General features: G+C 36.2%; 1 non-coding gene across 1 annotated transcript; it reads left to right on the forward strand.

Moving 5' to 3' along the window:
* Nucleotides 1-9,399: 9,399 nt before the first annotated feature.
* LOC142874875 (U4 spliceosomal RNA) lies at nucleotides 9,400-9,540 on the forward strand. Its single transcript, XR_012922456.1, has one exon. It is a non-coding gene; the product is annotated as a U4 spliceosomal RNA (small nuclear RNA).
* Nucleotides 9,541-16,104: the final 6,564 nt, after the last annotated feature.

The raw sequence follows: 16,104 nt of genomic DNA on the forward strand, positions 1-16,104 counted from the left end.
TAAAACTTTGAAACACACATGTGACTGTAAGTGTTAAACTTAGAATAGTATTTACCTCTAGGAAGGGAAGAAGAAGAATTGGATTAGCAAGGATAACTGAGGGTTTAATTGTATCTAGGATACTTTATTTTGTTAAAATTAAAAAAAAAATCTGAACCAAATATGGAATAACATTAAAATTTGATAAAGTTGAGTGAGAGATATATGAGTATTTATCATATTTTCTGACAGCTTGAACTATTTCTCTTTTTAAAAAATGTTTAATACAGTAATATGATTCACACAGAGAACAGTTTGCAATTAAAAGCTAGAACAGTATTCAAAAAGCTTTAGGATGTATTTCAGAGCATACAAGCCTTATGAAAATGAAGCTGGAGCCCAGTATCAGAAATCTAGTTTGATAGGTAATTGTCCTGCAATGTTAGTGGCACAGGGTGTTTGTCACTTTATTATATAGCTAAGCAGAATATGTGCTTCATCTTTGGGATGCCGAGGAGATGAATGGGCTTCAGAGTGAATGTGGCAGTTAAAAAAAAAAAAAAACTTCATTTTTTTGGACCTGCACATTTAGCTGTTGTGAAATGCAGTTGTTCCCTTCCTGAGTTTCAAATACTATGTGAGACTGCTACAGTCACAACATAATATTCACTAGGGAAATGTCTGTTACTGTCATTCCCATTCCTTCTTGTTTAGAATCAGAATAAAGTTGCATTTCAAATATATTTTTAAAAAGAGGAATTAAAAATGCAGGTTAACCATTTAATATAGTATTGATGTTTACCATCCGTATATTATCATCATCACAATATTGAAAAGTATAAGAAAGTAGAGATGGTTACAAACAAACACAAACCAAACAAAACCAAGAAAAAGAAAGAAAATACATTACTGCAATATAAAGTATAATGAAAGATGAATCAAAATAAATCACAAAAATGTTATAAAAATTAAGTAAAATATATTTCCTTGTACATTTGCTTGTTTTTGGTCATTTCCCTTTTCTAGCATGAAAAAGAAATTGAGATTCATGATTTGTCTGCATAATTTCTACCACCTATTCATTTCTTATATATTTTTCTTTTTTAAACAGCAATATTAACTGTCCTCCAAAGACTCAGAAATATTCACCAGAGTTAAGATTTGTGAGAGAACAATATAGGTAAGACTGCTTTATCAGAATAAAGGCAAGATTTAGTAGATTAATGGCCCTCTTCTCTTCCTTTAAAGTCACTATTATTTAGTAAGAGCAAGCAGAGAGAATGCAAGAGACCTTGTTTAATATTGCTGGTCACATGCCTGGCAGCAGCAAAAAAGAATGACTGCCTGGCCAATTGTAAAGAGGTGGTTCTCATAAACCCCAGTTCCATCAACAACACAAGGCTGTCCAGTGATTTGACAGGGCGTGGGGAAGGGTGGTGATAGGTGAACAGGATTTCTTCTGTTTGCTGCTCAAGTCACTCCATGCCCTCCCCATCTGCAGGGCTGTGTGCCTGGAGCTGACCTGCATCATCGCTGCATCAGCAGGCTTCCTTGACCTCCTGTGGTGGCATCCAGATAGTTTTAGCCAAGTAGAGGTCAGCAGCAGGTGACTGGAAGGAGGAAAACAATGAGGCCGGGCATTTGTGCCCTTGCTCCTGCCCTACCAGTTTGCAATGGACACTCCGGCATCTCTGCTTGAGGCTGAAGCTCCTTGGGCCCCCCTTCTCCATAGAGCTCCCTGCACCTTTCCCCTGACCTTCAAGTTCAAAGCTTAGAGATGGTCTCCCAACAATTCCTAGACTAAGGGAGCTGCACTGGTTGTTTCCCCCAAACCTGCCCATACCATTATTAGGCTCTTCTCAAGTCACCTAATTTGAAGGTCCCATTGATGTCCTACTGGGACAGGGAGGAAGAAAAGTCCAACATCAAAAGAGACAATTTGCATAAATGTTAAAAGTTCCATGGGTTACTCAGCTACCCACCTCCACCATGGTTAATGTCTTTATTTTAGTGAAAAAAAAACTTGTACTAAGTAAATGTTATGCAGCTAAATAAATTAAATTATTATGAACACCATCACTGTAATTATTCCATGATTCTGAAATAAGTTTGTATTATACAGAGTACTTTTTTGCCCAGTCTCTAAATCATTCAGTCACTTACACTCCCACCCTCAAAACACACAAGCAGTTTAGTCCTTGAAGAGATGAGGAAACTCAGCACTGTCCCAAAATGGTGAAATGATTTGGAACATTAGAGTTTCACAGGAGACTAAAACTCCCTAAACTCACCACACAGATTCTAAATGGCCTAAATGACATTTCTATTTGACCAAAACTACAGGGTACCCCAAAACTCATCATACAAAGGGAAAAATGGGAAATTGTGGCTAAATGTACCCTTATTTACAAAATATTCATTACAAAATTTTACAAATTGTTTCCTTTGTATGGAGACTTTTGGGACACCCTATACTACCCACAAGTTTTAATATGCCAGACTTAACACCTTCGTTAGCTCACTAAGATAAATGATGGCTTTCATTGCTGCAGTAGGAGAGGCGAATGGCAATTACTAATGTCCCACACTGGAGATTCTGCTGCCTTGTCATTCTTACTTCCAATTACATGTGCTGGATCAAGGGGAGACTTCCCAAAGGAAGTTAGTCCTTGAGTTTTTTGCCTTCTTCCTTTCCAAATAGAGCCCAGAGCGTCCCCTTGTATATAAAGTGGAAGTAAGTCTCCACTCTCGCCACTATTACCAAAAGTTTATGTGTGAATGCTTATTCTTCTGACAAAAATACATAATTTTGGTGATAATTTTTTTTACTAATGTACTTAATGAATTGTTAAACCGTTGGTATCATTATTTTTTATTCAAGTGCTTGTGTTGTCGCTCATAGCTGGAGTTGGGGGATCTCAAGAGTGGGGAACAAGTGCAAAACAAAAGTCTTATTTCATTCTAACCTGAAAATTCAGAGTCCCAAACATATAAATGATATTCCCATCTTATAAATAACTACAATTTGAGATCTAAAATTGTTACCACAATGTTCTAACACTTCACAATATATTTTGACAAAGTTTGCCAACTCTCACTGTGGATGTCAAAGGCTTTTTCTCATCAGAGCTTTTACCTAAATTAACTGCATAAGGTATCTCTCTTCTGCAGCAAACAGTACTCCTGAGTAGTTGCTGCTGTTGTCATTGTTCTTATAGGGAGACCTTATAAAGTTCTCCCTTTTCAAAAGGATTGTCAGCCAAATCCAGTCTAACAAACTGCAAGGGACCCCACTTGTCTGCCAATGAAGATTTAATTATAGTTAAGGAAATTAAGTAGAACATCCAAGCAAATGCCTAAATAAATTGTTCAGGTGATTAAAATAATTTATCTTTTTATTTCCTGAGGAAGCTATACATCACATTTCTAAAATTACAACTTGGGAAAATGAGGAACACCCGTGCTAGAATTTTTTCAATGAACATATTGATAACCAGTCCTATTTTTATAGTTGGAGAGCAATTTTGATTTCAATTTAATTTTAAAGATTAAATTATCTGATTTTTGTGCAGAGGATTTATTTTAAGTTACATACATAGTCCTACATTCTCATCTATTTCTTGTGTTCTAGTGTCCTCCAATGGATACTCTCGATAGTACTGGTACTACAGAAACTATTTGGCTCTGAGAATCACCAGGAGGCTGGATGGTACGTGAGCTTTGTGAGGAGACAACCCCTGAAAGAAACCCAGTTCCCCAGTCTGAGCTGAAATCAAGTGACAGTTACTGCACATCCAAAAATCATTCTCCTAATGGAAAATGAGTTCCAGAGTCATTCAGATTAGATCCTATCATATCCCTTTTCTTCTTATCATAATGAATAATGTTGAAAGTAGGGGGCCCATTTATATGAAAGTTGCTGTTGAAAAATGTAGAAAGAGTAGAGTTGGTGACTGGAATTTAGAGGAATGTGGCACAGTGACAGACTGGATATCAAGTCAGACACAATTAATATTATTTTATTAGCTTGGAGAACAACAGGATGTATTCTAGAGCAATGAAATTTAACTCAAAAGCAGTTTGTTATGCAAAATAAGAAATGATAAAGAATAAAACTACATTACTTAACATTAATGGATAATCAGTCTGAATTATTAAGTCTGAACTGGAATATATGCTTTAAAGAACAATGCTTTTATATTTTCACGATCACAATTAGAATGTAATTTCACTAGATAACCCGAGTACTTACAATAAAACTCAGGGCTATTTTTATAAATTGATTGTGTACAGCGGATCTTTCTTTTTATTCCATTTTAAATAATCCCTCCTATTCCCACAGCAGATGTCGAATCTTGTATTAGATCAAGTGTCCTAAATTTGATCCAGAAAATATTGTGACTCAAACTGTGGGTGGAGTGATAAAGAACTTGTGTCTGTTAGATAAGTGAGAATATCCCCTTCAATGAGAATGTGGACTATGCCCTGCTTCATCACAGAGCTAGAAGACAACTAAAATATGATGCTATCTGATATTTCACAGGTGTATATGTTTCCCTAATGCATATGATATCAGGTATACATATCTGATATTTCACAGGAGTATAGGTTTTCCTAATGCATGCAACCTGCAGATTATTATAGCATTATAAACCATTTAAAATAGCCATATAACACTATAACCTTTAAAATTTAAAATAGTCTTAAGGCACTAAAACCATCTCCAAAGTAGGAATAATATTATGGGTGTGATTCTCTCACCTACTCCACCTATTTCATGGGAATTCCAAAAATCTACTGTTGTGCCTGCAAAATAGGAAATCTGAAAGGTTTCTAAGCATTGAACGGCAGACATGTATTTTATTAAAATGATGAATTATAGCCTTCAAGGAATTCTAATAATTAGATGTTAATTTCAGATTATGAATTCAGTTGTCCCCTGATATCTGTGGGAGATTGTTTGGAACCCAATCCTGGAGGACCCTCTGCAGATACCAAAATCTGGGGATGCCCAAGTCCCTGATATAAAAAGGTGTGATGTTTGCATATAACCTATGCACACCCTCCCATGTACTTTAAATCACTTCTAGATTACTTATAATACCTAATACAATGTAAATGCTATGTGAATAGTTATAGTATATAACTATTCACACTATAGTATATAGTGTGTTGTTTAGGGAATAATGACAAGAAAAAGTCTGTACATGTTCAGTACAGATGCAATTGTCCATGTTGTTCAAATATTTTCGATCCACAGTTTGCAGAAGCTGTGTATACAGAAGGCCAACTGTACTATTTTCTGAGTTGACAGGTAACACCTATGGAACATCCTAAAAGCAAGTAACAACTATCAGTAAGTTGAATAGAAATGTGAACAGATACAGACTTGCCTATACTTTCTCATGGGAACTTGATTAGAATCTAAATGTAGACTAAGGGTCCCACTGAGCTGTCCCATCAAGAAGATGGTAAGTCACTTGTTAGTTCTCTCCACCATGCTTATTGACAAACATAAGCTAGAGAGCACAGAAGAGCATATGAAAAGTACACACATGCAAGTGTGTCCACGTGGGTGACTGTGAATATGAAAAAAGCTGTACCAGTTACTGTCTGACACCTGTAGAACCTAGCATCTCCTGAGAAAAAAAAAATTCATCAAGTTTTTGAGTGTCCATGTGAGATAAACAGCAGAAATAGAAGAGTAACTAATATTTTCCTAAATGCACTGCACCAATATCTCTAGTTGTACATTTTCTATCACCAAGATGGTTGAGGTGGTACTGCTGCCATGAGGTGGTACCCAGCGCATATCCAGAGCAGTTTACCTGCAGAATTGCTCCAGCTAGGGGACTTGCAGGCAGGCGCTTGAGCTCCCAGAAGGTCTGGTGTACCTTCACTCACTCAGGCATTATCATCCACAACTGTGTTCTTCTGATGAGGCTCTGGGTGTACAGAAGTTTATAACTTTTGGAGAATACAATTGATCTCCCTGCTAAGCAGCCTAACTATATGGACTTCCTTCTCTATCCTTGAAATTAATAAACCTTGTTTGACCCATCCATGAATGTCTCTGGGTTCTCCATCAACCTGAATCTAATATTTTCATTTATCAAGGCAACGGTCACATAGTAATTCAAGTAAGCCTAAAATCTAACAAAATTCATTATGAAATTTCTTATTACGAATACTCTGTCTCCTGTCATGATCGCATTCATTCTGGTGACTCAATAATCATATGTTTCATTAGAAAAACCACAGCTTCAAATAGCCAACTAGTAACTAGATATTTCAGCATGAATATCTTGGTAGCTTGACACCTTGATTCATTCCTAGGCTGCAGGGCAGGCACACTGGGGTATGTTTGTTTCATAGTAATGTAAGAAACTCAAAAAAGCAAGCCCAAACATGCAAGGAAGTCTATTGTCCAAAGCAAGTTACATGGCCAATCCCAAAGTTGAGGGTCAGGGAAATATATTCTCTCCATTATAAGGTGATGGCAAGAATGCAGATACATAAAACTACTATAGGGAACTCAAAAAGTAGTATAAATAACTTGATCTACCATGGTCTCCAAGGTAAACAAGAAAAAGAACTGTATTAGGAGGTAGAAGACCTGGATTCTAAGTCCTGTTCACTCACTATCTATTTGAGCAAGCATGTAACCTCTTTGGTCCCAGGTGGGTAAGGGGCAAGTATAATTATTTATGAAGACTTATACAGTCCCAATTATTCTCTGAGCTCCTTATCTCTCATCTCAAATCAACTCCTCCTCCTATGATGCATATGGTTTTCGAAGTTATGAGTCTCCTGCTCAGGATTAATAGATTAATCCTTGCCTTCTATAACTAAGTAGTGTCTCACTCCCATTAACATTTCCCTTATAGTATATTTTCTTCTTTATTTATGTTTTTATTTTTATTTATTTGGAAACAAACAGGCTGGATTCGAACTCCTGACCTCAAGTGATCTTCCCACCTCAGTGTCCAGAGTAGCTGGAACTGTAGGTATGTACCACCACATCTGGCTTTATAGTATATTTTCTCTAGGCACCTACACTTGGCAACTCACATGTACTTCTTTCTGTTCTGTTCTTGACATTTAGCTTTAATCCTCAATTGCTGAAAGAATGTCCTAGAAGGTCTTATAATTCTTATACTAAAGCCTAATTAATTTAATCTAAAATATTCCTTAATCAAGTCCACATCCAAACCTTCTGTGAATCTCTCCCTACTATTTCATACAGGTTTAAATTAATTAGCCTAGCTTTCAAATGTCTCTAAACTCTCCTCTGATTTCTTTTGTTATTCACCCAATCCACTCCACCTGAAGAGAAAAAGGAACCCTAGTATGCTGACTTTTCTAACTGTTAAGAAAAACTTGAAAATAAAACAAGGATGAATACCATGTCCTTTAAGCATCATTTGGAGTCACTGCTTAAAAAGTCCACCCATATACAGGTCCATATACCTTGTTCAACTCATGTTTACCATTAAATAAAGACTTAGATGTAGTGAAGTCACATGTTGACATGTAGATTTTTGTCCACTGGAAAAGAAAACCCAAAGGTAACAGTTCATTGCCTTGTAGGACATTACCTAGTTTTGTATTTAACCCAGCAATCATATGCTAAGTTTCCTTATTAAATTGCTAAAGATCTCCAGATCATCAAATGTTCTTGGAACCAGTCACACCATCATTCTAGTTTTCTCATTAGTTAATGAGATGAATAAAGTCTTTGACATATGTTCATTTTAAATTTGTAAAACAGCTGTTTTTAAGTTTTTGAAAAGTATACTGCTTTAAGACTAGTTTGGTCTCTTTATGAAAGGTCTCATTCTCCCTTACATCACTCAAACTGTTTGTACCCTATATCTAAAATATCTCCCACTTCTGTATGCTAACCACAATCCTATTTCTCCTTCAAGTTCTTATTCCAGTCCCACTTCCTTGAAAGGACCTTTAAGCTGACTGAGTATTTATAGCTTGCATTATTACTTTTGCTTCTTTGTGATTTTATTTATTTTTAAATGTTTATTTTGGGTTTTTTTTGACTAGATAAGAGTCCAGACAACAAGCATGCTATTGAATTTTGATCATAACAAAATGAAAGTATTTTTAAATACCATTATTTATAGATACACAAAAAATTACTATTATATGGCAATTTACAGAACTTTCAAAAAATCATAATTGATATCTATATCTCATAGAATATTACAGAGTACAAAAATGGAGGAAGTTGAACAAGGAGCCATTCAACATCAAAAATACATTAATTAGCAAGTTTACTATGTTTTTAAAGCCTGCTTAGACAAAATCTGGGAAATACTTCAAATAAAATCTTTGCGAAGTGAAAAAGGATCAGCACAGATAGAAAGAGGGTGCTAGACACAGCTGCAGAGTCAGTCTTCTGTGACAAATTCACTTTTAGAGAGATCACTTGTAAATTTATGTAGCACACAGTCACTTTCATCTCATTATACTACAGCAGTTCCCAGGGGTGAGGAGTGTGGGCGATTTCCTGTTCTCACTCTCCTGTGTGTCTAGGTCCTTCTATGCATGTGTTTTGTTTATGATATTTCACCCCAATATCATAAACATTTGGACAACTCTACAGTGGCACAGAACAATGGAAAAACTCAATTCTGAACTTGAATTATATTTTCCTTAAAAATTAAAAAAGTCTGAGCAACATAGCAAGACCTCATCTCAAAAAAATAAATAAAAAAGAAATTATTTTCGTTATTAGCTAGTTGTTTCAGCTGGGAATATAATTTGAAGATGCTACCCAAAATAAAATTAAAAGAGGCTAAAATTCAATGCTTTTAAAATGAATATAGAAAGAAAGAAAAATATCCTCACTCCAAGCCCTTTAACCAAGTTTTTCACTCTATAGAGTTCCTGGAAGTCTAGGCTTATGAGTAGATGAAGAGCAATGTTAAAATCAGGCTTTGTGAACCAGGAAGTTTGTGTGTCCCACCCCAGACTATAACAATAGCCTCCTGTCTGATACCCAAGGCTTCGTTTTCTCACTTCCTGCTAGCGAAGTCATAATGACAACATTCTACTAATGACACTCCTGATAATGACGCTGTCAGAAACCTTCAATAGCTACTCACTGGTTCCCAAAGAAAAGCTAAATTTCTCATCCTGCCTTTCAAGACCTTCATAATTAATCCCAGACTAGCTTCCCTACTTCTGTTTCCCGCTATTGTCCTATGTAAGTCAAATACTTCAGCTAAAAAACAATAGCTTCCAATATGCCCCATATCTCCTCATGTCCATATCTTATTCCTATTCCTCCCCTTGTTTGGCACACCCTTTACCAGCCATCCTTGTTTATTATTCCAGGCTCCACTTATATTACAGATTACCCTTGAAATCTTTCCTAAGCATCATTATTAAAAGGCATTTCTCAGCTTTGCGCAGTGGCAGTATCGTAGCCAATGAGGTTTATCCGAGGCGCGATTATTGCTAATTGAAAACTTTTCCCAATACCCCGCCATGACGACTTGCAATATAGTCGGCATTGGCAATTTTTGACGGTCCCCACAGGGACTGGATAAAAAAAAAAAAAAAAAAAAAAAAAAAAAAAAAAGGCATTTCTTTTTTTTTTTTTCAGTTCCTACAGCTTTTTCTTTTGTATTATTCTATTTTGTTAATTATGTAATTAACATGTATTGTCCCCTTAAAAAATGAGGACAGCAACCACATGTTGTGTATTGCTTGCTCTCTCCCCCGTAATTATTGCACTCAATAATTACTTCCTGAATGAATGAACTGTAAAGAAATTGGCAACAATTTCTGTACTTTTTCCACTGTAATGAGACAAAAAACATTTTTAATGAATCAGGTTTGTCAGAAAGTTGACAAGTCTATAAAATGTAAGTTAATTCATATCAGCCTCTTGGTTGGACCTAAGTATCACCCTCTGAAAATATGGTGCCAAATCTGTATGACACCAAGTTCCTCTTCCAAAAAAAACTGTGTAATAGTTTCAATGAAAAACTAAGTTCAATTGTTTAAGAACCTTCAGAAAAATCCAAGAAGTCAGAGCCTCTGGAGCAGGTTGGATCCAAGATTTTTGTGTAGGATCTTTATTGCAAGTGCTGTCAGAAGCAATACTTTCAGGAGCAGGAAAGGAAATGGGACTTGGCAGTGGAAGAACGTTGGCAGCACTGAAGGCTTGATGAAGACCTGATGCTACGGGGAGCGCCGGGGCTGGGATGGTCCTGCTCATCCTAGAGGAAACCACACTTTCATGCCCATGAACTGATCAACCATTGAATGCGAGCTGCTCTGAGAAGGAAGCACCCTTGGGCAAGGTGGCTCTCTTCAATGGAGACAATTCTCAAAGATGGCTGAAGAGACCTCTCAGCAGACAATCTTCCCAGAAGCTGGGAGTATAAATCCTTCAGTTTTATGTAGAGTTTGGCCAGCATTCACAACTAGATCTAAATATTAATCCCAGGACAGCTAATGTCCTTTTCATCAAGCACCTAGGGTGTTTTATTTCATTTTTAAATGCCTTAATTCTGTAAGGCAAAGAACAGTTTGACACTCTTCTATTCCTCATGTAATATTCCTGTCCAAGTCTGAAACATATACCATGGTTCTTTCCCCGAACTCCAGCAGTTTTTATTCTCAAAGCAAATTAAATATGTGTTTGTGTCTCTTCCATTGCTATCATGGTCACATTGCAAGAAGAATGATAATGAATGAAAGAATGAAAGATTTACATTTAGAAAGTAATGAGGGAGAAAGGAGAAACGTGTCCAGAGTCACTTCGGGAAACTTCTTTTTATTACAGATAAGAATGCATCAAGGCAACAAAGTACTTTTACATACATTATTTTGTAATTTTATCTAAGATTCCTGTAAAATAACCAAAGACAATAACTATCTCTATCTATTTTTAATAGGTACAAACTATGACCTGAAGAGTCTTAGTGATCTTTTTCAACCTCACACAGCTAGCAAAGAGAAGAGGGACTCCTTAGCCTAGCTGTTCTAAGTATACTGACATGGCAAACATCATACCAGCAGGTGTCAACCACGACACTGCTGCCCTTGTCACTGTCACAAATCGTTGGTTAGAAGTAACATGCGAAGATTGCAAATGATTTACTGTTATGTATAAGAAGGGGTTGTCTGCATAAAAATGTATCTATTTCTCATTTGTGTTCTAAAATGCTTTCTCCCAGAGAAGGAAACTGCTGTAGAAGGAAAAGCAAGGCTTTGATAAGCCTTTGGGAGTGTGTCTGGCGTAAGTACCATTTATCAAGTGAGCCTCTGTGACATGCTGCACTGTATCACCCTGCCTCTAAGATCTATGGCTATCTCTCCTCCTTTACATTTCCCTCTATACACAGCTCCTGAATTTTGACCTCAAGTCTAGAACTCTTTTTTAAGATGGAGTTAACTATTATTTCTCCTAAAACTTTTCATTAGCTGCTCATAACCAAAGTTAGTAAAGCTCAGTGTTTCTTTTTCTCCACCTTATCATTCCTGGTTACTTTTATTCTTTTGTACCCAATTCTGTGGCATAACAATGTTTCATCAGTAAAATGTTTATGACACTTAGAGAACTAAATTCAGAACAGCAATGAGAAAATTTATCAATTAGCAACTGCTGAATCCAACCTACATTTTAAAATCCAGTGTTTCATTTACATGAGGGAGGAACAGGAGCCAGAGAAGGCTGGCAACAGCGATCCCCAATCAAGGGCATTACAACATTTCTAAAAATACTTTGGTCATATTTTTCACACAATGGTGCTTTTAAGAAATAATAAGATCAAAAAGAAAAATAGCTGTCTAGCCAACAAACTCCGATTAGTCACAGTAAACTACGGATCTTGTCATCGTGTATAGTAGAGTAAGAAATTCTCAGAAATCTATCTAAATATCCTTTATCCAGAAGGATATGTACATTTCTTGCTTACATAAGACTAAAAATAAATCATATATGACATCTGATGTTAGTAGGTCATTTGGGTTGGGGCCAGTGAAGGCAGTGACAGGTCACATCTCCATCAAGACCCTCCACTAGGGAAGAATTGAAAAGACCAGAATAAAAAGGTAACTCTCATTTATGCATGAGGGACTATAGAGTAGAAAAAGCCAGACCTCTGATACCTGGGGCCTGTGAGTCTAGCTATCAGTAAAACTTGGCAACGGAAGCCCAATTATTAGCATCCAATGGACTGGGATGTAACTTATTAAGCATATACTCTTATCCTGGTCAGTATTCCTGCATCCTCTAACAAAGGTGACTCTTTTAGATGGCTGGAAGTCACTTGTGTTACTATGCCAAAAACCTATCTTCTAAACATTCTTGACATTGTACCATTTTCTCAAATTTTGTATATATTTGAAAGTTTTTCATAATCAGGTATTTTTAAATCCCTAGAATGCAAGGGGTCATCAGGCTTCCCTTGAACTTTCCACTTTGTAAAGTTTATATGGAGCTGAAACTGGACTTCCTATAATGTCCACCCATTGATCAAAGTCTTCTCCTGTGACCTATATAAAAATAGTCTTCACAAAAAAGTAAATCTGTCAAAAAGAGAACGCTCCACATAGGAAGATAGTTATTAGATGACTATGCAATTTACTACCCAAACTCTAGATAAGTTTGAAAGTAAAAGATGGCACTAAAGTAATTACAATATTATAATTTTAAAAATTGTAATTATTAATTGAACATTTGGTTTTAATGTAGTGGAAGATTTGTTTAAAAGTTATAATCCAAAGGCACATTCAAAAATAAATTTCTATCTAAAAAAGTAAAAATAACACATATGGGATAAATGCTAAAAGATGAGGCACTGGGAAACAGGCATGAACAGGGAATGACCCAAACATATGGTCACCCCAGTTACCACATCTCATCATCACTACCCTTTTCAGATTAAACATCCCCAGTACTTCGAACTGTTCTGATTTCTTTAGTATCCAGCTTCTTTCATCTAACAATATCCATTTAATATATGGCATCAAAAATGAAACACAATATTCCTGATGAGTTCTGACCAGTGCACATTACAATGAAGCCATCATCTCCATGAATCCAAAGAACATATTCTCCTAACACTCCCCTCAGACTGCATTAGCCTCTATGACAGCTTTGTCCATATTGTTGGCTCTTATTCATCTTGTAATCGACTGAAATATTTTGCACATAAATTGCTGCTAAACTAGGTCTTCCTATTTATGAACATTCACAAAGGATTTTATTTTTTAAACCTAAATTCAGGGATTATACCTTGTTAGTTACAGGAGATTACTATAGACTATTAATAGTGTTTTTAATAAACAGCTTGTTAACCACTTCCATACTGCACTCACTGGCTGCGAAACCTTGCCCACAGCCGGCACTCATAGTCCCCACGATAGTGTGTGCTGTGCATTGATGACGAATCCGTTTTGCTCTTGTGTGATGAGGAAAGCTTTAAAGCACTGAAAGCTTGTTTTACTTTACAGGCAGCTTTACTTGTAATGTAAATCAGAATAGGTAACATATACATATATGTTTTTGTTACATTATTTTTAAATGTTCACAATTTTATTTTGATAAATGAAAAATTAGAAAAGTCATATCACGGCTGTCGACGCTGGGCTGTGCACCTTCATATCATGGCCGTCGGCTAAAGTCGCTGTGCGCGTTCATCTGTGGCTATCGACTATGGTCAACACTGTTACTGAAGTGGTTAAACGTTATCTGCTTTTCTAATTTTTGTGACACCCAAAGTTTGTCAAGCAAACTGTACGTATCTTTCATTTAAATTTTTAATTAAAATATTTAGCAGAACAGGGCCCAAGCTAGACTACCACTAGCAAACTGCTTGATCCATTTAGTAACATTTCTTTATCCAACTAAGAAACCACCTAACCACCCTCACTTTGGGTCCAAATTTCTATATCTAATCCAAATGAACATCATGACAGATATCAAGCAAAGATACACTTCCCTTTAAATTGAGATGAGAATTTCAAATTAAATTGAGAATCCTCGAAGTAATTTTACAAACTATTTTTCAAGATAGTCTACCCATAACTGTCTTATAAAGCAATCTGAGCATTTTCCAATATTGAAAGACACCAGTTGTGCAAAGCTCACCACACCGCCCAACAGCTCAGCTGTGAAATGCTACATATGAAAGCACAACCCAGAAAGAAAAGTAGGAAGCACATGGAGTACATTTTGGCAACCAATTTCTTTGATTCAGTACAGATGTTGCATCCTTCATGCTCTTCTCTGGAGCACCTTGGTTTCACTGGTGGGCCTTTCTGAGTTGTTTCCTATCCAAGGTTCACACTGACACAAGGTTGAAAAGCTGTGCAGAAATCCACCATGACTCAATAGAAGCCAAGAACGAACAAGCGGAGAACTAGGGCCAAGAGAAACCTCTGATTAGGCGTGGCAGAGTGTGCAACTCCACCTGCAAAAAAGCAGGAGAGGACACTGTGGTTTTCTATGACATGTATCAGCAATAGCAACAAAAATGAACTAAATAAAACTCAAAATGTCTGGAATCTGAATCACCCTAGAGACGCAACTGTAGTCTCCACAACAATTTATCAAAGCGAAGTACACTGCTTCTAATTCAAAGGGATTATGGAGGAGTGTGATCTAGAGAAAATGTTCATTGGGTCTGAAATCAAGTTCCAGTTTCTTCAGTTACTTGTAAAGTGATTTAGGGTTTTGTCATTTACTTTTCCCAAGTCTCAGCTTTTTTACCTGTAAATAGAACCCGTTTTTGATGCCATTCCATGTTACAAAAAATATCTAAGCCAACTAAAGAAAATTCTCCTTGCTTTGCTAACCTCACAGAGTAGTTGTACAGATTGAATGTGAAAATAAAAATAAAAAGCCTAGAGTTCCAGACACTAAGCCCCATGTTTTTTTTCACTCCACTGGAATTCTAATTCTGTAAGTGATGATTATCAGAATCTTCAGTTCAGACTGTCACTATTCAAAAGATAAACAAAATTATCTTTTGAAACCAGATACAACTCAATTACTATGAAAGAAAGGAGAACAAATTTTGTTGGGCAGCTAATAGTCTTTGCCACAATGGCTAATTCATTTAAAGTGTTTCAAGATAGGCTACAAATACAAAAAGTTGATAGGAACCCCAGCCATCTAGTCGGAAAACTGTTACTAGATGCTTGAACTTAGAAGTTATTCATTTGCTTAAATGTTTGCAAGAGAAATAAATCTTTCAAGTCCCTACTTTGAGTCCTTTTCACCTGTGAACTCCATAGACACCTGACAATCAGAAATTAATTCACTTTGATCTAAAGAAGTAGACTTCTGCTTTTGATTTGTTGTAGTAATCCACAGAAAGCAGGTCATTTTGAATTGAAAGTAGAATCTATAGCTTTAAAGAGGTGCCTTCCCCTAGAAGTTGAGGCAGAGTAGTGAGCAATCTGACTGGCTAAGACTGGGTGAAGTGATACTCAGTAGAAGTATGTTCATCTGTTATACTTGGCAAGGTTGCTAATATGCAGTGATGTTGTTTGTTATGTCTTTAACTCATGAGTTAAAAATAAAAAGGAAGACATAGCATAAAACAGAACCACCACCACTCCATTCCATCGGGTCCCTCTTCACTGAGACTCAGCTTTTCTACTTGCAAAACGGAGCAGATGGAATGTTAAATCTAAACTATAATATCTCTTGCATTCCTAGCTGTCAAAACAAACCACAAGCCTCCTGCTTCTCAACTATAATCTACTAAAAGCAATGAGACTATTTCATACACCAGAACATGCACAACCAAGTCTATTTTGGGTGATTCTTTTTAAGTGTACATGTTGGAAGATGAATGAGTGAGCTCAAACAAGAAATAACTGTTCTCACTCAATGAGGATTTATTGGCATTTTAATTATGACTATTCTGTGACAAATACACTTAGTCTTACCAAGACCAGTAAGAATAAATATTTGTCAAGTATGATATATACTAAATATTAATATATATTAGGGCTGTAAATAGTCGTTAATCATTGTTTAGATGCTGCCCAACATAAATATAATGCAAGTCACATGTGTAATTTTTTTTTTACTGAGGAAACACTTTTCTTTAATTCTTTTTATTTTAGCGTATTATGGGG

Source organism: Microcebus murinus, chromosome 1 (genome assembly GCF_040939455.1).
Source record: "Microcebus murinus isolate Inina chromosome 1, M.murinus_Inina_mat1.0, whole genome shotgun sequence".
NCBI classification, from domain to species: domain Eukaryota; kingdom Metazoa; phylum Chordata; class Mammalia; order Primates; family Cheirogaleidae; genus Microcebus; species Microcebus murinus.